The sequence below is a fragment of the Vespa mandarinia genome, unplaced genomic scaffold (assembly GCF_050613455.1).
Source record: "Vespa mandarinia isolate Hongniang unplaced genomic scaffold, ASM5061345v1 scaffold_61, whole genome shotgun sequence".
NCBI lineage: Eukaryota > Metazoa > Arthropoda > Insecta > Hymenoptera > Vespidae > Vespa > Vespa mandarinia.
The window spans coordinates 954,072-978,059 of record NW_028197195.1 but is presented as its reverse complement, the minus strand read 5'-3'; positions in this window follow the sequence as shown (position 1 = coordinate 978,059).

Sequence of the window (23,988 nt, the reverse complement as noted above, 5' to 3'; positions counted from 1 at the left end):
TAACTTTCGTTGGACTTGAAGGAATATCGCGAATTCCGATAGTCGCATTCGTTCGAAAAGCACTCGAATAACTTTCGTTGGACTTGTCGGAATTTTTCCAATCAAGATAGTCTCAATGGTCCGAAAACCACTCGCGTAATTTTCATCGATATCTCGGAATTTTCCAATTCCGATAGTCGCATTGGTTCGCAAAGCACTCGCATAACATTCGTTCGACTTATCGGAATTTTTCCAATACCGATAGTCGCATTGGTATGAAAAGCACTCTCGTAATTTTCATTCGACTTGTCGAAATATTTTCAATCACCATATTCGAATTGATCCGAAAACCACTCACGTAATTTTCATACGACTTGTTCGAATTTTTCCAATTCCGATAGTAGCATTGATTCGAAAAGCAGTCGCATATCTTCCGTTGGACATGTTGGAATTTTTCCAAGTCCGACAGTCGCATTGATTCGAAATGCACTCGTATTACTTTCGTTGGTCTTATCGGATTTTTTCCAATTCCTATAGTCGCATTGATTCGTAAAGCACTTTCATAACTTTCGTTTTACGTGTCGGAAATTTCCCCAGACGAATAGTCGTAATGGTTCGAAAAGCACACGCATTAATTTCGTTGTGTTTGTCGAAATTTTTCCTATTCTGACAATCGCATTGGTTCGAAAACACTCACATAGATATAGTTGTACTTGTGGTAATTATTCCAATACCGCTAGTCACATTGGTTCGAAAATCACTAGCGAAACTGGTTCGAAAAAACAGGCATACCTATCGTTGACATGTCGGTATTTTCCCAATTCCGGTAGTCGCATTGGTTCGAAAGCACTCACATATGTTTCGTTGGACTTGTCGGCATTTTTCCAATCCCGATAGTCGCATAGGTCCGAAATGCACACGCGTAACTTTCAATGGAAATGTCGGAATTTTTCCAAGTACTATAGACGCATTGATTCGTAAAGCATTCTCATAATTTTCGATTGACGGGTCGTAATTTTCTCAAGGCCGGTAGCCGCATTGTTTCGAAAAGCACTCGCGTAACTCTTATTCGACTTGTCGGAATTCTACCAAAACCGATAGAGGCATTGATTCGATAAGGATTCACATCACTTTCGTTCAGCGTGTCGGAATTTTTCCAATCCCGATAATCACATTGGTCCTAAAACCACTCGCATAACTTTCATCGACACCTCGAAATTTTTCCAATTTCGATAGTCGCACAGGTTCGAAAAGCAATCGCATAAAAATCGTTTGACATGTTGGAATTTTTCCAAGTCAGATAATCGCATTCATTCGAAAAGCACAACAATATTTTTCGTTCGACGTGTCGGAATTTTTCCAAGTCCGATAGACTCATTGATTCTAAAAGCAATCTTACAACTTACATTCGACCTATTGGAATTTTTTAAATCCGATAGTTGCATTGGTTCGAATAGCACTAGCATAACTTCCTTTGTACTTGTCGGAATTTTTCTAATTCAAATAGCCGCAATGGTTGGAAAACTCTCGCTTAATTTTCGATGGTCTATCCGGAATTTTTTAAATACCGATACTCGCATTGGTTCCAAAAGCACTATGGTAACTCTTATTCGACCTATCGGAATTCTACCAATTCCGATATTATCATTGGCCCAAATAGTACACGCATTACTTCTGTTCGACTTGTCGGAATTTTTACAAGTACGTCAGTCGCATTGATACGAAAAGCACTAACGTAATGTTCATTCGACGTATCGCAATTTTTCAAAGCGGACAGTCGCATTGGTTCGAAAAGCACTCGCATAATTTTCGTTCGACTTGTCGGAATTTTTAAATTCCGATAGTCTCATTGGTTCGAAAAGCACTTAAGTAACTTTCGTTCTACTTGTCGGATTTTTTTCAAGTCCGTTAAAAGAATTGATTCGAACAGCACTCTCATAACTTTAATTCGACGTATTGGAAATTTTTCATTACGATAGGCGCATTGATTCGTAAAGCATTCTCATAATTTTCGTTCGTCGTGACGGAATTTTCCCAAGAACGATAGCCGCTTTAACTCGAAAAGCACTCGCGTTACATTCGTTGGACTAGTCGGGAATTTTACGATTACCGATAGGCGCATTGGTCCGAAAAGCACTCGCGTAACTTTCATTCGCCTTGTCGAAATTTTTCCAATTCCGATAGACTACTTGGTTCGAAAAGCACTCGCAAAAATTTCGTTGGACATGTCGGAATTCTTCCAAGTCCGATAGTCTCATTGATTCGTAAAGCACACCCATAATTTTCGTTCGAATTTTATGTATTCTCGCAAGATCGATAGCCGCATTGGATCGAAAAGCACTCGCATTACATTCGTTGGACGTGTTGGAATAATTTATTCCGACAGTCGCATTAGTCCCAAAAGCATTTGCGTCACTTTTATTCGACTTGTCGGAATTTTTCCAAGTCCGATAGTCATATTATATGTAAAGCACACCCATAACTTTCGCTCAACGTGTCGGAATTTTTACAATTCCGAAAGTCGCATTCATTCGATAACACGTACCTAACTTTCATTGGTCTTGTAGGAAGTTTCTAATCCTGATAGTCGCATTGGTTCGAAAAGCACTGGCAGAACTTTCATTTGACTTGACGGAATTTTTCCAATTCCGATAGTTTCATTGGTTTCGAAAAGCACTCACACATCTACCGTTCATTTTATCGGAATATTTCCACGTCCGATAGTCGCAATCATTCGAAAACACCCACTTAACATTTATTGGACTTGTCTGAATTTTTCTAATCCCGATAGTCACATTGTTACGAAAACCTCTCGCATAACTTTCATCGGCTTGTCGGAATTATTCCAATTCAGATAGTCTCATTGGTTCGAAGACACTCGCTTAACTTTCGTGGACATGTCGGTATTTTTCCAATCCAGATAGTGGCATTGGACCGAAAAGTACTCGTGTAACTTTCATTCTACTTCTCGGAATTTTTCCAATTCCGATAGTCGCTTTGGTTCGAAAAGCACTCTCATATTTTCCGCTCATCTTGTCGGAATTTTTCCACGTACGATAGTCGCATTGGTTCGAAAAGCGCTCGCGAAACTTTCGTTAGAAGTTCCGGAATTTTTCAAGGTACGATAGTCGCAATGGTCCGAAAACCACTCGCCTTACTTTTATTCGACTTGACGGAATTTTTCCTATTACAATTGTCGCATTGGTTCTAGAGAACCAATATAAAGAACTCGCATAACTTCAGTTCGGCTTGACGGAATTTTTGCAAGTCCGATAGTCGCATTGATTCGAATAGCACACACATAATTTTCGTTCGTCGTGACGGAATTTTCCCAAGAACGATAGCCGCTTTGACTCGAAAAGCACTCGCGTTACATTCGTTGGACTAGTCGGGAATTTTACCATTACCGATAGGCGCATTGGTCCGAAAACCACTCGCGTAACTTTCAGCAACTTATCGGAATTTTTCCAAGTATGACAGTTACATTGGATCGAAAATTACTTGCTTGACTTTCGTTGTACGTGTCGGAATTATTCCAATCCCGATAGTCGCATTGGTCCGGAAACCACTCGAGTAATTTTCCTCGACATCTAGGAATTTTTTCAAATTCGATTGTCGCATTTATTCGAAAAGCCCTCACATAACTATCGTTCTACTTGTCGGAATTTTTCCAATTCAGATAGTAGCATTCATTCGCATAGCACACCCATAACTTCCGTTCGACTTGTCGGAATTCTTCCAAGTCTATTAGGCGCATTGGTTCGAAAAGCACTCACATAACTTTCGTTCGACTTGTCGGAATTTTTCCGACAAACGGATCCGATCAATCATTGGATTGATTTTATTTTTAATAGGTTCAGTTTTAATATGAAAACTTTATGATCATGTATTGATAGTATTAATTTGTATTGAATTCATTGTTGTTATTAGATTATTTAATATTTTTATAATATTAATATATTTAAGAAGGGAATTTATCTGTTAATTTTTATAGTTATATTTGTAATAGAAGGGGTTATAGGGATTTCTATAGTTGTTTTAATTATTAGTTATAAAGGTAATGAGTACCTTAAAAATTTAAGATTAGTATGATAAAATTAATTTTAATATTATCGTTAAGAATCAGGTTATTAAAATTTAAGAATATTAAATTTAGTAAATCAATTATTATATTTTATATATCGAGGTATATATTAATAATAATATTATATTATTCTAGAAATATATGAATTGGGAGAGGATTTTTTTTTATAGATTATTACTCATATATATTAGTAATTTTGAGTTTATCAATTAGAGGATGTATAATAATTATTAATATAGCGGGCTTAAAAGAATTAATAGTTTTAGGTTTATTGATTTTATGTTTTTTTTCTATAAATTTAATAATATTTTATTTAATTTTTCAGGCTAGTTTATTACCAATTTTTAGAAACAGATCCGATGGTCCGAAAAGCACTCGCATGACAATTAATCGTCTTGTCGGAATTTCTCCAATTCCGATAGTCGCATTGGTTCGAAAAGCACTCACATAACTTTCGCTCGTCGTGTCGGAATTTTTCCAAGTCAGATAGTCGCATTGATTCGAAAAGCACACTCAAAACTTCCTTTCGAAGTATCGGAATTTTTCCAAGTCCGATAGTCGCATTGGTTCGAAAACACTCTAATATATTTAGTTGGACTTGTCGGAATTTTTAGAATCCCGATTGTCGCATTGGTCCGGAAACCACCCGCGTAACTTTCATTCGAATTGTCGGAAGTTTTGCAAGCCTGATAGACGCATTGATTCGAAAAGCTCTCGCATATTTTTAGTTCTTCATGTCGGAATTTTTCCTTGTCCGATAATCGCATTGATTCGAAAAGCACACTTATTACTTAAGTTCGACATGTCGGTATTTTCCCAAGACCGATAGCCGCATTGGTTCGGATAGCACTCGCATTACTTCCGTTGGATTTGTCGGAATTTTTTAATTTCGATAGTCACAATGATTCGAAAACGCTCACATAATTTTCGTTGGACTTGTAGTAAGTTTCCAATACCGATAGTCGCTTTGTTCCGAAAACCATTCACGTTACTTTCACTGACTTGGCGAAAGTTTTCCAATACCGATAATCGCATTGGTCCGAAAACTTCTCGTGTAAATTTCATAGTCTTCTCGGAATTTTTCCAAGACCGATAGACGAATTGATTCGAAAAGCATTCTCATAACTATCGTTCAACGTGTCGGAATTTTTCCAAGACCGATAGCCGCTCTGGTTCGAAAAGCACTCGTATTACTTTAGCTGGACGTGTCGGGATATTTCCAATTCCGATAGTCGCATTGATTCGAAAATCACTCTCATAACTCTCTTTCGCGGGATTCGAAAAGAACTCTCATAACTTTCTTTCGACCTGTCGGAATTTTCTTAAGCCCGATAGTAGCATTGGTTCGAAAGGTACTCACTTAACTTCCGTTCGAATTGTTGGAATTTTTGCAAGTCCGATAGTCGCATTGGATCGAAAATCACTGACACAACTTCCGTTCATCTTGTCGCAATTATTCCAAGTCCGATAGTGGCATAGATTCGAAAACACTCGCATAACTATCGGAGACTTGTCGGAATTGTTCCAATCACGATAGTCTCATTGAATCGGAAAGCACTCTCATAACTTTCGTTCGACATGTGGAATTTATCCAATTCCGATAGACGCATTGGTTCGAAAAGCAATCGCATTACCTTCGTTGGTCGTGTCGGAAGATTATCAAATCCGATAGTCGCATTGGTACGAAAATACTCGAAAAGCACTCGCAATATTTCGAATTACGACAGTCGCATTGTTTCGAAAATATTCGTCGTTCGCTTTTTTTCCCAAGACCTATAGACGCATTGGTTTGAGAACACTCTCACATAACTTTCGTTGGACTTGTAATAATTATCCAGTCCCGAGTAGTCGCATTGGTTCCGAGAACCACTCGCATAACTTGCAACAGCTTGTCGGTATATTTCCAATTCCGATAGTCGCATTGATTCGAATATCTCTCTCATAACTTTCGTTCATCTTGTCGGCAGTTTTCCAAGTCCGATAATCGCATTTGACCGAAAAGTACTCGCTTTTAGTTCTTCTCGGAAATTTTTCCAATTCCAATAGACAGTCGAATTGGTTCAAAAAACTACATATATTTAGTTGGACTTGTCTTAATTTTTCCTATCCTGAAAGTCGCATTGGTCCGAAAACCACTCACGTATATTTCATCGGCTGTCGGAATATTTCCACGTTCGATAGTCGCATTGATTCGTAAAGCATTCAGATTATTTACGTTCGACATGTCGGAATTCTAAAACCCGATAGTCGCAATGGTTCCGAAAATAACTCGCGTAATTAATCCCGTTGGACATGTCGGAATTTTTCCAATATACTATAGTCGAATTAATTCGATAACACTCATATACATTTCGTTGGACATGTTGGATGTTTTCTAATCCGATAGTCGTGTTGATTCCGTAAACCACTAGCGTAATTTTCATTGCTTTGTCGGAATTTTTTCCGATTCCGATAGTATCATTGGTTCAAAAATGCACTCGCATAACTATCGTTCGACTTATCGGAATTTTTCCTATTACGAAAGTCGCATTGTTTGGAAAACCCAGTCTCGCGTCTCACATTCATCGACTTGTCGGAATTTTTCCAAATACCGATAGTCGCATTGTTTCGATAAGCACTCGTGTAACTTTCATTGTCTTGTCGGAATTATTCCAATACCGACTGTTGCATTGATTCGAAAACACCACATAACTTTCGTTGGACTTATCGGAAGTTACCAATTCCGATAGTCGCATTGGTCCGAAAACATCTCGTGTAAGTTTGATTGGCTTCTCGGAATTTTTCCAAGACCGATAGTCGCATTGATTCGAAAATCACTCTCATAAATTTCGTTCGACGTGTCGGAATTTTTCCAACTCCGATAGTCGCATTGGTCCGAATTGCACCTGCATAACTTTTGTTGGAATCGTCGGAATTATTCTAATCCGGATTGTCGCATTGGTCCGAACACCATTCGCTTAACTTTCATCGACATGCAGGAATAATCACAATTCCGATAGTCGCATTAATTCGAATAGCACTCAAATATCTTCCGTTTATCTTGTCGGAATTTTTCAAAGACCGATAGTCGCATTGATTCGTACAGCACACCCATAACTTACGTACGACGTGTCGGAATTTTCCCTAGCCCGATAGCCGCATAGGTTCAAAAGTACTCGCATTACTTCCGTTGGACTTGTCGGAAATATTCCAATTCCGATAGTCGCATTGATTCGGAAAACGTTCACATCAAATTCATTGGACTCGTCTGAAATTTTCTAATCCCGATAGTCGCATTGGACCGAAAACCACTTGCATTACTTTCCTCGCATTGGCGGTATTTATCCAATTCCGATAGTCGCATTGATTCTAAGAGCACTCGCATAACTTTCTTTCGATGTTTCGGAATTTTTCCAAGTCCGATAGTCGCATTGGTGCGAAAAGAACTCGCATAACTTTCGTTCGACTTGCCGGAACTTTTCCAAACTCGATGGTCGGATTGGTTTGAAAAGCTCTCGCATATCTTCCGTTCGGCTACACGGAATATTTGCAAGTCCGATAGTCGCACTGTTTCGATAAGCACTTTTATATCCTTCGTTCTTCGTGTCGGAATTTTCCCATGATCGATAGACGCTTTTTTCGAAAAGCAGTCTCTTACTTTCAATGGACTTGTCGGATATTTTCCAGTTCCGTTAGTCGCATTGATTCGAAAACACTCACATAACTTCCGTTGGACTTATCGAAAGTTTTCCAATCCCGATTGTCGCATTGGTGCGAAAAGAACTCGCATAACTTTCGTTCTACTTGTAGGAATTTTTCCAAGACCGATAGTCGCATTGATACGAAAACACTCGCATAACTATAGTGGATATGTCGGAATTTTACCAATCCTGATAGTGGCATTGGTCCAAAGTCATAGCCGTAAGTTTCGTTCGACATGTGGGAATATTTCCAATTCCGATAGTCGCGTTGGTTCGAAAAGCACTTGCAAACTATCGTTCGGCCTGTCTGAATTTTTCCAATCCCGATAGTGGCATTAACCCGATACGCACTCGCGTAACTTTCATTCGACTTGTCGGAATATGTTCAATCCCGAAAGTAGCATTGGTCCGAAAAGTTCACGCGTAATTTTCGTTCGACTTGTCGGAATTTTTCCAAGACCTATAGTCGCATTGGTACGAAAAGCACTTGCATAACTTTTGTTCGAATTTCGGAATCTTTCCAAGACCGATAGACGCATTGGAACGAAATGCACTCTCAAAACTTTCGTTCGACTTGTAATAATTTTCCCAAGATCAGTAGCCACATTGGTTCGAAATTTTTCCAATTCCGATAGTCGCATTGCTTCAACCTTCGGTAGAATTTTTCCAATTCCTGATAGTCCGCATTGGCCCGAAAAGTAGTCGATAATTACCGTTGCACCTGTCGGTATAACACGGATAGCTGCTTTGGTTCAAAGAGCACTTGTTCATCTTGAATTTTTAAATCTCGATAGTCGCATTTGTCCGAAAACCACTCGCTTTCGTTCTTCTCGTCGAAATTTTACCAATTCCAATAGACGCATTGCTTCAAAAACACTCACATATACTTTAGTTGGATTATTCGGAATTTTTCCAATTCCTGATAGTCGCATTGGTCCGAAAAGTAACTCGATAACTATTCGTTAGACCTGTATCGGTAATTTTTCCCAAGACTGGATAGCAAGATTTGGTTCAAAGATGCACTCGCATTACTTTCGTTCATCTTGTCGGAATTTTTCTAAGTCCCCATAGTTGGCCGCATTTGTCCGAAATGCACCACAACATTCATTGGACGTAATTTTCGCCCCGAAAACTCTCACATATATTTAGTTGAGCATGTTTTTCCATTTCCGATAGTCGCATTGATTCGAAAAGCACTCATATATATTTCAGTTGTCTTGTTGGAATTATTCGAATACCGATAGTCGCATTGATTCGAAAAGAACTCTCATAATATTCGTTCGATGTATCGGAATTTTTCCATGTCTGGAAACAAGATTTGGTTCCGAAATGCACTCGCACAACTTTCGTTCGACTTATCCAAATTTTTCCAAGACCGATAGTCGCATTGATTCGAAAATCACTCTCATAAATTTCGTTCGACGTATCGGAATTTTTCCTACTACGATAGTCGCATTGGTCCGAATTGCACCTGCATAACTTCCGTTGGAATCGTCGGAATTATTCTAATCCGGATTGTCGCATTGGCCTGAATACCACTCGCTTAACTTTCATCGACATGCAGGAATAATCACAATTCCGATAGTCGCATTAGTTCGGAAACTATCACATATATTTAGTAAGACTTCTCGGAATTTTTCCAAACCCGAAAGTCGCAATAGTCCGAAAACCTCTCGCGGAACTTTCATTCGAATTGTAGGAATTTTTGAAAGTCTGATAGACGCAAAGGTTCGAAAAGCACTCGCAAAGCGTTCGTTCGACATGTCGGAATTTTTCCAAGTACGATAGTCGCATTGATTCGAAAAACAGTCTCATAACTTTCCTTCGACGTGTCGGAGTTTTCCCAAGATCGATAGCCTCATTGGTACGAAAAGCATTCGTATTACTTTCGTTGGACGTTTCGGTATTTTTCCAAGTCCGGTGGTCGCATTGGTCCGAAAACCACTCACGTGACTTGCATTGACTTGTCGAAATTTAACCAATTCCGATAGTCTTATTGATTCGAAAACTCTCACATAACGTTCGTCGGACTTGTCGGAATTTTTCTAATTCAGATAGTCGCATTGGTTGGAAAACACTCGCATAATTTTCGTTGGTATATCCGGAACTTTTTAAATCCCATAGTCGCATTGGTCCCAAAAGTACTCGCGTAACTCTTCATCGACTGGCCGGAATTTCTCCAATTCCGATATTAGCTTTGGCACGAAAAGTACTCGTATTACTTCTGTCCGACTTATCGGAATTTTTCCAAGTCCGTCAGTCGCATTGATTCCAAAAGCACTCTCTTAAGTTTCAATCGGCCTGTCGGAATTTTTTCAAGACCGAAAGTCGCATTGATTCGAAAAGCACTCGCATAACTTTCGAACAACTTCGCGCAATTTTTACAGGATCGAATGTCGCAATGATTAGAAAAGCACATGTATAACTTTTGTTGGACTCGACGGAATTGTTCGAATTCAGATAGTCGTATTGGATTGATAAACTCTCGCATAACTTTCGTTCGAATTTTTGCAATATTACCAAAGACGATAGTCGCATTATTTCGAAAAGCACTCGCATAACTTTCGTTGGACTTGTCGGAATTTTTCCAAATCCTATAGTCGCATTAGTTCGAAATGCACTCGCAGATCATTTGTTCGGCTTGTCGGAATTTTTCCACGTCCGATAGTCGCAATAGTTCAAAAACCATTCGCACAACTTTCGGCCTCCTTTTCGGTATTTTCCCAAGTCCGATAGTAGCATTGGTTCGAAAAGTACACGCATAACTTTCGTTCGATTGTCGGAACTTTTCCAAGATCGATCTTTGCATTGGATCGAAAAGTACTCGCATAACTTTACTTCGACTTGTCGGAATTTTTCCAATTCGGATTGTCGCATTGGTTCGCAAAACACTCGTATTACATTTGTTCGACTTAACTGAATTTTTCCACGACCGATAGTCGCATTGGTCCGAAAAGCACTCGTATACCTGCCGCTCGACTTGTCTGAGTGTTTCCAATTCCGATAGTCAATTTGATTCGAAAAGCACTCTCATAACTTTCAGTCGAATTGTCGAAATTTTTCCAAGTCAGATAGTCTCATTTGTTCGCATAGCTCTCGCATAACATTCGATCAATTTGTCGGAATTTCTTCACGTCCGATAACCGCATTGGATCGAAAAGCACTCGCAATACTTTTGTTCGTCTTGTCGACGTACTTCTAATTCCGATAGCAGCATTGATTCGAATAGCACTCGCATAACTTTCGTCCAAATTGTCGAAATCATTATAAATCTTATACTCGCACTGGATCTAAATGTAATCGCATAACATTCGTTCTAATTTTCGGAATTTTTCCAATCACGATAGTCGCATTGGTACAAAGAGCACTCGAGTAACTTTCGTTCTACGTGTCGCAATTTTTCCATGACCGATTGTCGCATTGATTCGGAATGCACTCGCAAAACTTTCGTTCGATTTGTCGGTATTTTCTCAATTCCGATTGTTGAATTGGTAGGAATAGCACTCGCGTAACTACCTTTCGACGGGTCGTAATTTTTGCAGGTCCGATAGTCCCATTGGTTCGAATAGTACTCGCATAACTTTCGTCCGACTGGTCGGAATTTTTCCAAGTAGGATAGTCGCATTGGCTATAAAAGTACTTGCATAACTTTCGTTAGACTTGTAGAAATTTTTCTATTTCTGATTGTCGCATTGGTTCGAAAAGCACTCGCATTACATTCGATCGACTCATCGCAATATTTACAGGATCGAATGTCGCAATGTTTAGAAAAGCATTCGCATAACTTTTGATGGACTTGACGGAATTGTTTCAATTCCGATAGTAGTATTGGTTTGATAAGCACTCGCATAACTTTCGTTAGACGTGTCGGAATTTTCCCATTTCTGATTGTTGCATTGATTCGAATAGCACTCACATAACTTTCGTTGGATTTGTCGGGATCTTTCCAATTCCTATAGTCGCATTAGTTCGAAAAACACTCCCATCACTTTCTTTGGCCTTGTCGGAATTTGTGCAATTCCGATAGTCGAATCGATTCGAAAAGCTATCGCATAACTTTCAGTCGAATTGTAGAAATTTTTCCAAATCCGATAGTCGCATTTGTTCGAAAAACTCTCGCATAACATACGAGCAATTTGTCGTAATTTTTCCCTGTCCGACAGTCGCATTGGGTCGAAACGCACTCGCATTACTTTCGATCGTCTTCTCATTATACTTCCAAGACCGATAGTCTCATTGATTGGTAAAGCAATCTCATAAATTTTGCTCGTCATGTCGGAATTTCTCTAAGTCCGATAGTCGCATTGGTTCGAAAAGCACTCATATAACTTTTGTTCGAATTGTCGATGTTATCCAAGTTCGATAGACGCATGCATTCGATAAGAACTCACATAATTTTTGTTCGACATGTCGGGCTTTTTCCAAGTCCAATAGTCGCATTTGTTCGAAAAGCACTCGCATTACTTTTGTTGGACTGGTCGGAATTTAATTCCGAAAGCCACATTGATCCGATTACACACACATAACTTTTGTTGTACTTATCGGATATTTCCAATACCGATAGTCGCATGGACCGAAAACAACTAGCGTTACTTTCATCGGCTTGTCGGTTTCGCGGTGTCGAAATTTTCCCAAGACCGATAGTCGCATTGGATTGAAAAGCACTCGCATTACTTTCGTTGGACGTGTCGGAATATTTCCAATTCCGATAGTAGGATTGATTATGCAAGTACTCTCATAACTATCGTTCGACGTGGCGGAATTCTTCTAAGTCCGATAGTCCTATTGTTTCGAAAAGCACTCGTATTACTCTCGTTCGACTTTTCGGAATTTTGCCAAGCCCGATAGTCGAATTGGTTTGAATTGGACCCGCATAACTTCCGTTAGAATTGTCGGAATTTTTCTAATCCAGATAGACACATTGGTCCGAAAACCACTCGTGTTACTTTCATGGACATTCTGGAATATTCCCAAATACGATAGTCGCATTGGTACGAAAACTCTCAGATATATTTAGTTGGACTTGCCGGAATTTTTCCAATCCGGATAGTCGCATTGGTTCGAAAAGCATTCGCATAACTTCCGTTCATCTTGTTCGAATTTTTCCATGACCGATAGTCGTATTAATTCGACCAGAACTCTCATAACTTTCTTTCGACGTGTCGGAATTTTCTTAACATCGATAGCCGCATTGGTTCGAATAGCACTCGCAATATTTCCGTTGGACTTGTCGGAATTTTTTAATTCCGATAGTTGCATTAATTCGAAAGCTCTCACATAACTTTCGTTCGACGTGACGGAATTCTTTCCAGTCCGATAGTTGCATTGCACTCTCATAACTTTCGCACTACTTGTCGGAATTTTACCATGCTCGACAGTCGTTTTGATTTGTAAAGTACACAAATAATTTTCCTTAGACGTGTCTGAATTTTCCTAAGACCGATGGCCGCATTGGTTCGAAAAGCACTTGCATAACATTCGTTGGACTTGCCGTAATTTTTCCAATTCCGACAAAAGCATTGGTTTGAAAACATTCACATCCTTTTCGTTGGACAATCCTTTTCGTTGGACTTGTCGGAATTTATCCAATCACGATAGTCGCATTGGTCCGATAAACACTCGCGTAACTTTCTTCGACTTGTGGGAATTTGTCCAATTCCGACTGTCGGATTGGTTCGAAAAGTACTCGCATACCTTTTGTTCGACTTGTCTGAATTTTTCCAAGTCAGATTGTCGCATTGTTTCGTAAAGCACTCGCATATCTTTCGATCGGCTTCTCGGAATTTTTCTAAGACCGATAGTCGCATTGATACGAAAACACTCGCATAACTATAGTGGTTATGTCGGAATTTTACCAATCCTGATAGTGGCATTGGTCCAAAATCATAGCCGTAAGTTTCGTTCGACATGTGGGAATTTTTCAAAGTCCGATAGACGCATTGTTTCGAAAAGGACACTCATGATTTTCGTTCGACCTGTCGGAATTTTTCAAAGTTCGATCGTCACATTGATTCGAAATGAACACTCATAACTTTCTTTCGACATGCCGGAATTTTCCCAAGACCGATAGTCGCATTGATTCGAAAAGCACTCTCATAGATTTCTTTCGAAGTGTCGGATTTTTCCCATGATCAATTTTCGCATTGGTTAGAAAAACACTGGTAGAACTTTCGATCGACTTGTCGGTATATTTCCAGGACCGATAGTCGCATAGATTCTTACAGCACACCCATAAATTTCGTTTGACGTGTCGGAATTTTCCCAAGATCTATAGCCCCATAGGTTTGAAAAGCACACGGATTACTACCGTTGGACTTGTAGGAAGTTTTCTAATCCTGATAGTCGCAATGGTTCGAAAAGCACTGGCAGAACTTTCGTTCGAATTGTCGGTATTCTTCCAAGTCCGATAGTCGCAATAATCGTAAAGCACACCCATAACTTTCGCTCGTCGTGTCAGAACTTTTCCAATTCCGATAGCGTCATTGATTCGATAACACGTACATAACTTTCGTTGGTCTTGTGGGAAGTTTTCTAATCCCGATAGTCGCATTGGTTCGAAAAGCACTGGCAGAACTTTCATTTGACTTGATGGAATTTTTCCTATTCCGATAGTTGCATTGGTTCGAAAAGATCTCACGTATCTTCCGTTCATCTTGTCGGAATTTTTCCACGTCCGATAGTCGCATTGATTCGTAAAGCACGCCCGTAACTTTCGTTCGACGTGTCGGAAATTTCCCAAGATCGATAGCCGCATTAGATCGAAAAGCACTCTCATAATTTTCACTTGCCGTGTCGGAATTTTCGCAAGTTCGAAAGCCGCATTGGTGCGTGTATTTTCATGTACGTGTCGGAAAATTTCCAATTCTGTCGATCGCATTGGTACGAGAACACTCACATATATGTAGTTGGACTTGTCGGAATTTTTCCAAGTCCGTTAAACGAATTGATTCGAACAGCACTCTCATAACTTTAATTCGACGTATTGGAAATTTTTCATTCCGATAGCCGTATTGATTCGTAAAGCATTCTCATAATTTTCGTTCGACGGGTCGTAATTTTCTCAAGGACGGTAGCCGCATTGGTTCGAAAAGCATTCGCGTAACTCTTATTCTATTTGTCGAAGTTCTACCAATACCGATAGTAGCATTGATTCGATAAGAATTCATATAACTTTCGTTCGACGTGTCGGAATTTTTCCAATCCCGATAGTCGCATTGGTCCTAAAACCACTCGCGTAACTTTCATCGACATCTCGAAATTTTTCTAAGTCTGATAATCGCATTGATTCGAAAAGCACTCGCATAGCTCTCGATCGACTTGTTGGTATTCTTCAAAGAACGATATTCGCGTTAATTCGAAAAGCACTATAATAATTTTCTTTCGAATTGTCGGAATTTTCCCAAGTCCGATAGCCGCATTGGTTCGAGAACACTCACATGACTTTCGTTGTACTTGTCGGAAGTTATCCAATCCCGATAGTCGCATTGGTCCGAAAACCACTCGCATAAATTTCATCGGCTTGTCAGAATTTTTCCAATACCAATAGTCGCATTGATTGTAAAACACTCGCATAACTATCGTAGACATGTCGGAACTTTTCCAATCCTGATAGTGGCATTGGAGCGAAAAGCACTGGCGTACTTTCATTCGACTTGTCGGAATAATTCCAATTCCGATAGACGCTTTGGTTCGAAAAGCACTCTCATATTTTCCGTTCATCTTGTCGGAATTTTTCCACGTACGATAGTCGCATTGGTTCGAAAAGCGCTCGCGAAACTTTCGTTAGGAGTTTCGGAATTTTTCAAGGTGCGATAGTCGCAATGGTCCGATAACCACTCGCCTTACTTTTATTCGACTTGACAGAATTTATCCAATTAGGATTGTCGCATTGGTTCAAAAAGAACTCGCATAACTTCCGTTCGGCTTGACGAAATTTTTGCAAGTCCGATAGTCGCATTGATTCGAATATCACACTCATAATTTTCGTTCGTCGTGACGGAATTTTCCCAAGAACGATAGCCGCTTTGGATCGAAAAGCACTCGCGTTACATTCGTTGGACTTGTCGGGAATTTCACCGTTACCGATAGGCGCATTGGTCCGAAAACCACTCGCGTAACTTTCAGCGACTTATCGGAATTTTTCCAAGTGTGATAGTCACATTGGATCGAAAATTACTTGCTTCACTTTCGTTGTACGTGTCGGAATTATTCCAATCCCGATAGTCGCATTGATCCGGAAACCACTCGCGTAAATTTCCTCGATATCTAGGAATTTTTACAAATTCGATTGTCGCATTGATTCGAAAAGCACTCACATAACTATCGTTCTACTTGTCGTAATTTTTCCTATTCAGATAGTAGCATTCATTCGCATAGCACACCCATAACTTCCGTTCGACGTGTCGGCATTTTTGCAAGACGCGTAGTCCCATTGATTCGAAATAAACTCTAATAACTTCCATTGGAGTTGTCGGAATTTCTCTAATCCAGATAGTCGCATTGGTCCGAGTACCACTCGCCTAACTTTCTTTGACATGTCGGAATTTCTGAATTCCGATAGTCGCATAGGTCGCAAAACCACTCACGTAACTTTCATTCGAGTTGTCAGCAGTTTTGCAAGTCCTATAGACGCATTGATTCGAATAGCATACTCATATCTTTCTTTCTCCGTGTCGGAATTTTTCCAATTACTATATTCGCATTTATACGTAAAGTATTCCAATGAACTTTGTTCGACGTGTCGAAATTCTTCCAAGTCCGATAGCCGCATTAGTTCGAAAATCACTCGCATTACTTTCGTTGAACGTGTCGGAATATTTCCAATTCCGATAGTCGCATTGTTCGAATAGCACTCTCATAACTTTGGTTCGGCATATCGGAATTTTTTCAAGTCTGATAGTTGCATTGGTTCGTAAAACTCTCGCATAACTCTCGTTCGACGTCTCGGAGCTTTTCCAAGTCCGATTGTCGCATTCATTCGAAAAATACTCTTATATCTTTCGTTCGACATGTCGGAATTTTTCCAAGACCGTTAGTCGCATTGTTTCGAAAACACTCACATATATATAGTCCGATTTGTCGGAATTTTTCTAATCCAGATAGGCGCATTGGTCCGAAGATCACTCGCGTAACTTTCACCGACATACCGGAAATTTCCCAATTCCGATAGTCGCATTGATTCGATAACACTCACAAATATTTAGTTGGACTTGTCGGAATTTTTAGAATCCAGATTGTCGCATTGGTCCGGAAACCACTCGCGAAACTTTCATTCGAATTCTCGGAAGTTTTGCAAGTCTGATAGTTGTATTGGTTTGAAAACAATCACATACATTACGTTGGACTTGCCGGAATTTTTCCAATCCCGTTGTCTCATTGGTCCGGAAACCACTCGAGTAACTTTCAACAAATTGCCAGAATTTTTCAAATTCCGATAGTCGCATAGGTTTGAATACAATCACATATATTTAGTTGGACTTGTCGGAATGTTTCCAATCACGATAGTCGCATTTGTCCGAAAAACATACGTGTAACTATCATTCGAAATGTCGGAATTTTTGCAAGTCCGACAGACGCATTGATTCGAAAAGCCCTCTCATAACTTTCTTTCGACATGTCAGAATTTTTCCATGTCCGATAGTGGCACTGATTCGGAAAGAACTGTCATCGCTTTCCTTCGACTTGTTGAAATTTTTCCAAGTCCGTTAGTCGCATTGGTTCGAATAGCACCCGTATAACTATCGTACGACTTCCAAGACTAATAATCTGATTGAATCGTAAAGCACACCCACAAATTTCGCTCGACGTGTCGGAATTATCCCAAGACCGGTAGCCGCATAGGATCGAAAAGCACTCGCATTACTTCCGTTGGATTTGTCAGAATTTTCCCAAGACCGATAGCGGCATTGATTCAGAAACAATCACATGACTTACGCTGGACTTGTCGGAAGTATTCCAATACCGATAATCGCTTTAATCAGAAAAGTACTCGAAGAACTTTTGTTCGACTTGTCGAAATTTTTGCAAGACCGAAACTCGCGCAGGATCGAAAAGCACTTGCATAACTATCGTTCGACGTGTTGGTATTTTTCCACGTACGATAGTCGCATTGATTCGAAAAGCACTCTCATAACTTTCGCTCGACGTGTCGGAATTTTTCCAAGTTCGAAAAACGCATTGGTTCAAAAAGCTCTAACATAACTTTCGTTCGAATTGTAAGAATTTTTCCATGTCCGGTAGCCGCATTGATTCGAAGTGCACTCGCATTACTTTCGGTGGACATGTCGGAATTTTTGCAAGTCCGATAGATGCGTTGGTTCGAAAAGCACTCGCATAACATTTGTTCGAATTGTCGGAATTATTACAATTCCATTAGACGCATTGGAGGGAAAAGCACTCGCATAACTCTCGTTTGAATTGTCGAGAGTTTTCCAAGACAGATAGTCCTATCGGTTAGAAAAACACTCACGTAACTTTCGTTCGACATGTCGGAAATTTTCTAATTCCGATAGTCGCATATGTTCGTAATGCACTCACATAACTTGCGTTTATCTTGTCGCAATTTTCCAAGTCCGATAGTCGCAAATGTTCGAAAAGCACTCCCGTAACTTTCGTTCGACGTGTCGGAATTATACCAAGACCGATAACCGCATTGGAGCGAAAAGCACTCGCATTACTTTCGTTTGACTTGTCAAAATTTTTCCAATTCCGATAGTCGGAATGATTCGAAAGCACTCACATATATTTCGTTGGACTTGGCGGTATTTAACCAATCCCAATAGTCGCTTTGGGCCGAAAACCACTCGTGTTACTTTCATTTGACTTGTCGGATTTTGGCAAGTCCGACATACGAATTGGTTCGAAAAGCACTAGCATGACTTTCGCTCGACGTGTCAGTATTTTTTCAAGTCCGATAGTAGCATTGATTCGTAAAGCGCAGCCGTAACTTTCGTTCGACCTGTCGGAATTTTTCCAAGAACGATAGCAGCATTGGATCGAAAAGCGCTCGAATTCATTCGAATTGTCGGAGTTTTTGCAAGTACGATAGGTGCAATGGTTCGAAAAGCACTTGCATAACTTTCGTCCTACTTGTTGGAATTTTTGCAAGTTCGATAGTCGCGTTGATTCGAAAAGCACGCTCATAACTTTCTTTCGACGTGACGGAATTATCGCATATACAATAGCCGCATTGATACGTATATTTTCGTGTACGTCTCGGAAAATTTACAATTCCTATAGTCGCATTAATCCGAAAAGCTCTCTCATAACTTTCCTTCGACGTGTCGGAATATTCGCAAATACGATTGCCGGATTGGTGCGTGGGTTTTCGTGTATGTGTCGTAAAATTTCCAATTCCGATAGTCGCATTGATCCGAAAACAATCGCATAACTTTCGTTCGACTTGACGGAATCTTTCCAATTCCAATAGTCGCAATGGTTCGAAAAGCACTAGCATGACTTTGGTTCGACTTGTCGGAATTTTTCCAATCCCGATAGTCGCATTGGTCCGATAAACACTCGCGTTACTTTCATCGACTTGTCGGAAATTGTCGAATTCATATAGTCGCATTGGATTGAAAAGTACACGCATAACTTTTGTTCGACTTGTCTGAATTTTTCCAAATCAGAATGCTGCATTGGTTCGAAAAGCACTCGCATTACTTTCTTTCGAAGTGTTGGAATTTTTCCAAGTACGACAGTCGCATTGATTCCTTCAGCGCACCCATAACTTACGTTCGACGTGTCGGAATTTTCGAAAGACCGATAGCCTCATAGGTTCAAAAAGCATTCGCATTACTTCCGTTGGATTTGTCGGAAGATTTCTAATCCCGATAGTCGCATTGGTCCGAAAAGTACTCGCATAAGTTTCGTTCGAAGAGTCGGAATATTTACAAGTCCGATGGTCGCATTGACTCGTAAAGCACTCTCATAACTTTCGATCGAAGTGTAGGAATTATACCTAGAGTGATAGCCGCATTGATTCGAAAATACTCACAAAAATTTTGTTGGACTTGTCGGAAGTTTTCCAATCCCGATAGTCGCTATGGTCCGAAAACCAATCGAAGAATTTTGTTTCGATTTGTCGGAATATTTCGAAGTTCGATAGTCGCATTGATTCGAAAAGCACACTAACACTATTCGTAAGACATATCGGTATTTTTCCAAGTCCGATAATCGAATTGGTTCGAAGAGCACTCGCGTAACTTTCTTTCGACGTGTTGGAAATCTCCCAATACCGATAGCAGCATTGGTTCGCGAAGCACTCACTTTACTTTCGTTGGACATGTCGGAATTTTTCCATGTCCGATATTCGCATTAATACGAAACGCATTCGATTAACTTTAGTTCGACTTGTTAGAATTTTTCCAATTCCGTCAGTCGCATTGGTCCCAAAAGCACTCGCGTAACATTTATACAATTCTTCGGAATTTTTCCAATTCCGATAGCCGCATTGGTTCGTACAGCACACCCATAACTTACGTTCGACGTGTCGGAATTTTGGAAAGACCGATAGTCTCATTGGTTCAAAAACACTCGCTTAACTTTCGTTGGACTTGTCGTAATTTTTCTAAACCCGAAAGTCGCATTGGTCCGAAAACTACTCGCAGAACTGTCCTTCGACTAATCGGAATTTTTGCAAGTCCGATTGTCGCATTGGTTCGAGAAGCACTCGCATTACTTTCTTTGAACGTGTCGGAATATTTCCAAGTCCGATAGTCGTATTGACTCGTAAAGCTCTACCATAACTTACGTTGGACTTATCGGAATTTTTCCAAGTCTAATAGTCGCATTGATTCGAAAAGTTCTCTCATAACATTCTATCGACATGTCGCAATTCTTCCAAGTCCGATAGTAGCATTGATTCCAAAAGCACTCGCTAAACATTCGATCATCTAGTCGGAATTTTTCCAATTCCGATAGTCGCATTTGGTCGAAAAGCACTGGCATAACTTTCGTTCGAATTGTCGAAATTTTTTCAATTCCCATAGTCGCATTAGTTACAAAAACACTCTCATAACACACGATCGACTTGTTGGAATTTTTTCAATTCCGATAGTCGCGTTGGTTCGAAAAACAATCGCGTAAATTTCGTTGGACTTGTCTGAATTTTTCCATTTCGAATGTCACATTGATCCGAAAAGCATTCGCGTAACTTTCGTTCGACTTGTCGGAATTTTTCCAAGAACGATAGCCGCATTAGTTCGTAAAGCACTTGCATAACTATCTTTCGTCAAGTCGGAATTTTTGCAGGTCCGGATAGTCGCATTGGTTCGATTAGCACTCGCATAACTTTCATCCGACTTGTCGAAATTTTTGCGAGTCCGATATTCGCATTGATTCGAAAAGTACTCTCATAGCTTTCGTTCGTCGTGTCGGAATTCTTCCAAGTCCGTTAGGCGCATTGGTTCGAAAACACTCGCATAACTATCGTGGACTTGTCAGAATTTTCCCAATCCCGATAGTCACATTCGTTCGTAAAGCGCACCAAAAACTTTCGTTCGACGTGTAGGAATTTTTCTAAGACCGATAGTTGCATTTTTATAAAAAGAACTCGCATTACTTTCGTTGGACTTGTCGGAATTTTTCCAAAACCGATGGTCCCATTGATTCGAAAAGCACACTCATAACTTTTGATCAATGTGTTGGAATTTTCCCAATACCTATAGCCGCATTGGTTCGAAAATCACTCGCACTGCTTTCATAGGACTTGTCGGAATTTTTCCAATACAAATAGGCCCATTGATTCGAAAAGCACTCTCATAACTTTTGTGCAATCTGTGGGAATTTTCCCAATACCTATAGCCGCAATGGTTCGAAATGCATTCGCATAACTTTCGTTGGACTTTTCGGAATTTTTCCAATTCCGACAGACGCACTGATTCGAAAACACTCACTAATATTTAGTTGTGCTTGTCGAAATTTTTCCAACCCCGGATGTCATATTGGTGAGGAAACCGTTCGCGTAACTTTCATTCGACATGTCGGAATATTTGCATAATCGATATTATTTGCATATTCGAGTATTATTGCATAGCCGATAGTCGCATTGATTTGAAAAGCTCTCCCATAACTTTCGTTCGTCGTGTCGGAATCCTTCCAAGTCTATTAGGCGCATTGGTTAGAAAAGTAATAGCATAAATTTCGTTGGACTTGTCGGAATATTTCCCATACCGATAGTAATATAAGAACGTGAAGCACTCGCCTAAGTTTTATTCTACTCGTAGTAAATATTACTATACCGATAGTCGCATTGGTTCGAAAAGCACACTCATATCTTACGTTCTATGTGTTGTAATTTTTCCAAGTCCGATGGTCGCATTGATACGGAAAGCTTTCTCATCACTTTCGTTTGACTTGTCGGAATATTCCCAAGTCTGATCGCCGCACTGGTTTGAAATGCACTCCTATTACTTTAGTTGGACGTGTCGGAATAATTCCATTACAGATAGACGCATTGATTCGAATAGCACTCTCATAACTTCCGTTCGAAATATCGGAATTCTCCAAGTCCGATAGTCGAATTGCTTAGAAAAACAATCGAAGAATTTTCGTTTGACTTGACGGAACATTTCTAAGACGCATAGTCATTTTGATTGGAAAAGCACTCTCCTAACTTCAGTTCATCTCGTCGGAATTTATCCAAGTCCGATAGTCGCATTGATTCGGAAGGAACTGTCATCTCTTTCATTCGACTTGTCGGAATTCTTTCAAGTCCGTTAGTCGCATTGGTTCGAAAAGCACTCCCATAACTTTCGTACGTCTTGTTGGAGTTATTCCAAGACCGATAGCCCCATTGGTAACAATATCACTCGCATAACAATCGATCGACTGCTCGGGATTTTTCCATGACCGATAGCCGCAATGATTCGAAAACAATCACATGAATTTCGTTGGCCTTGTCGGAATTTTTCCAATTCCGATTGTCGCATTCGTTCGGAAAGCACTCACATAACTTCCGTTCATCTTGTCGGAATCTTTCCAAGTACTATAGTCACACTGATTCGGAAAATACTCACATAACTATCGTTCGACATGTCGGAATTCATCTAAGACCGATAGTACCATTGGTTCGAAAATCACTCGCATAACTTTCGTTCGACTTGTCGAAATTTTCCCAATTCTGATAATCGCATTGTTTCGAAAACACTCACAGATATTTAGTTGGACTTGTCGGAATATTTCCAATCCCAATAGTCCGCATTGTACCGAAAAGTGCTCGAAGAACTTTCGTTCGACTTGTCGGAATTTTTCCATGTCCGAGAGTCGCATTGATTCGGAAAGCACTCTAATAACATTCGTTAACGTGTCGAAATTTTTCCACGTGCGATAGCTACATTTGATCAAAAGAATTCTCATAACTTTCATTCGATATAACGGAATTTCTCCAAGTCCGATAGTCGGATTGATTTGAAAATAGTCGAATAACTTTCGTTAAACATGTCGGAAATTTTCCAATATCGGTAGTCGCATTTATTCGAAAACACTCACATTACTTTTGTTGGACTTGTCGGAATCTTTCCAATCCCGATAGTCGCATTGGTCCGAAAAACATTCGCTTAAATTTCATCGTCATGTCGGAAGTATTCCAATTCCGAAAATCGCATTGTTTCAAATGCACTCACATAACTTTTGTAGGTCTTGTCGGGTTTTTTTAAGCCCGATAGTCGCATTGAATTGAAACGCACTTTTATACCTTTCGGTCGACCCTTCCGTTTTTTTCCAAGTCCGATAGTCTCATTGGTTCGGTAAGCATTCGCATAACTTTCGTACGACTTGCCCGAATTTTTGCAATCCCGATTGTCGCATTGGTCCCAAAAGCACTCGCGTAATTTATATTCGACTTGTCGGATTTTTTCCAAGTTCGATGTTCAAATTGATTCGGAAAGAACTCTAATAACTTTTCTTCGACGCGGCGGAAATACTCCAATTGCGATTGTCGAGTTGATACGAAACACTCACAAATCTATCGTTGGACATGTCGGTATTTTTCCAATCTCGATAGTCGCATTGGTTCGAAAACACCTCGCATAACTTCCGTTCTATTTGACGTAATTTTGCAAGTCCGATGGTCGAATTGATACGAATAGCACTCTCATAACTTTCGTACGGCGTGTCGGAATTTTTCCATGTCCGATAGTCGCGTTGGTTCGATAGGCACTAGCATAACTTTCTCTGGACGTGGCGGAATTTTCCCAAGACAGATAGCCGCATTGGATCGAGAAGAACTCGCATTACTTTCGTTTG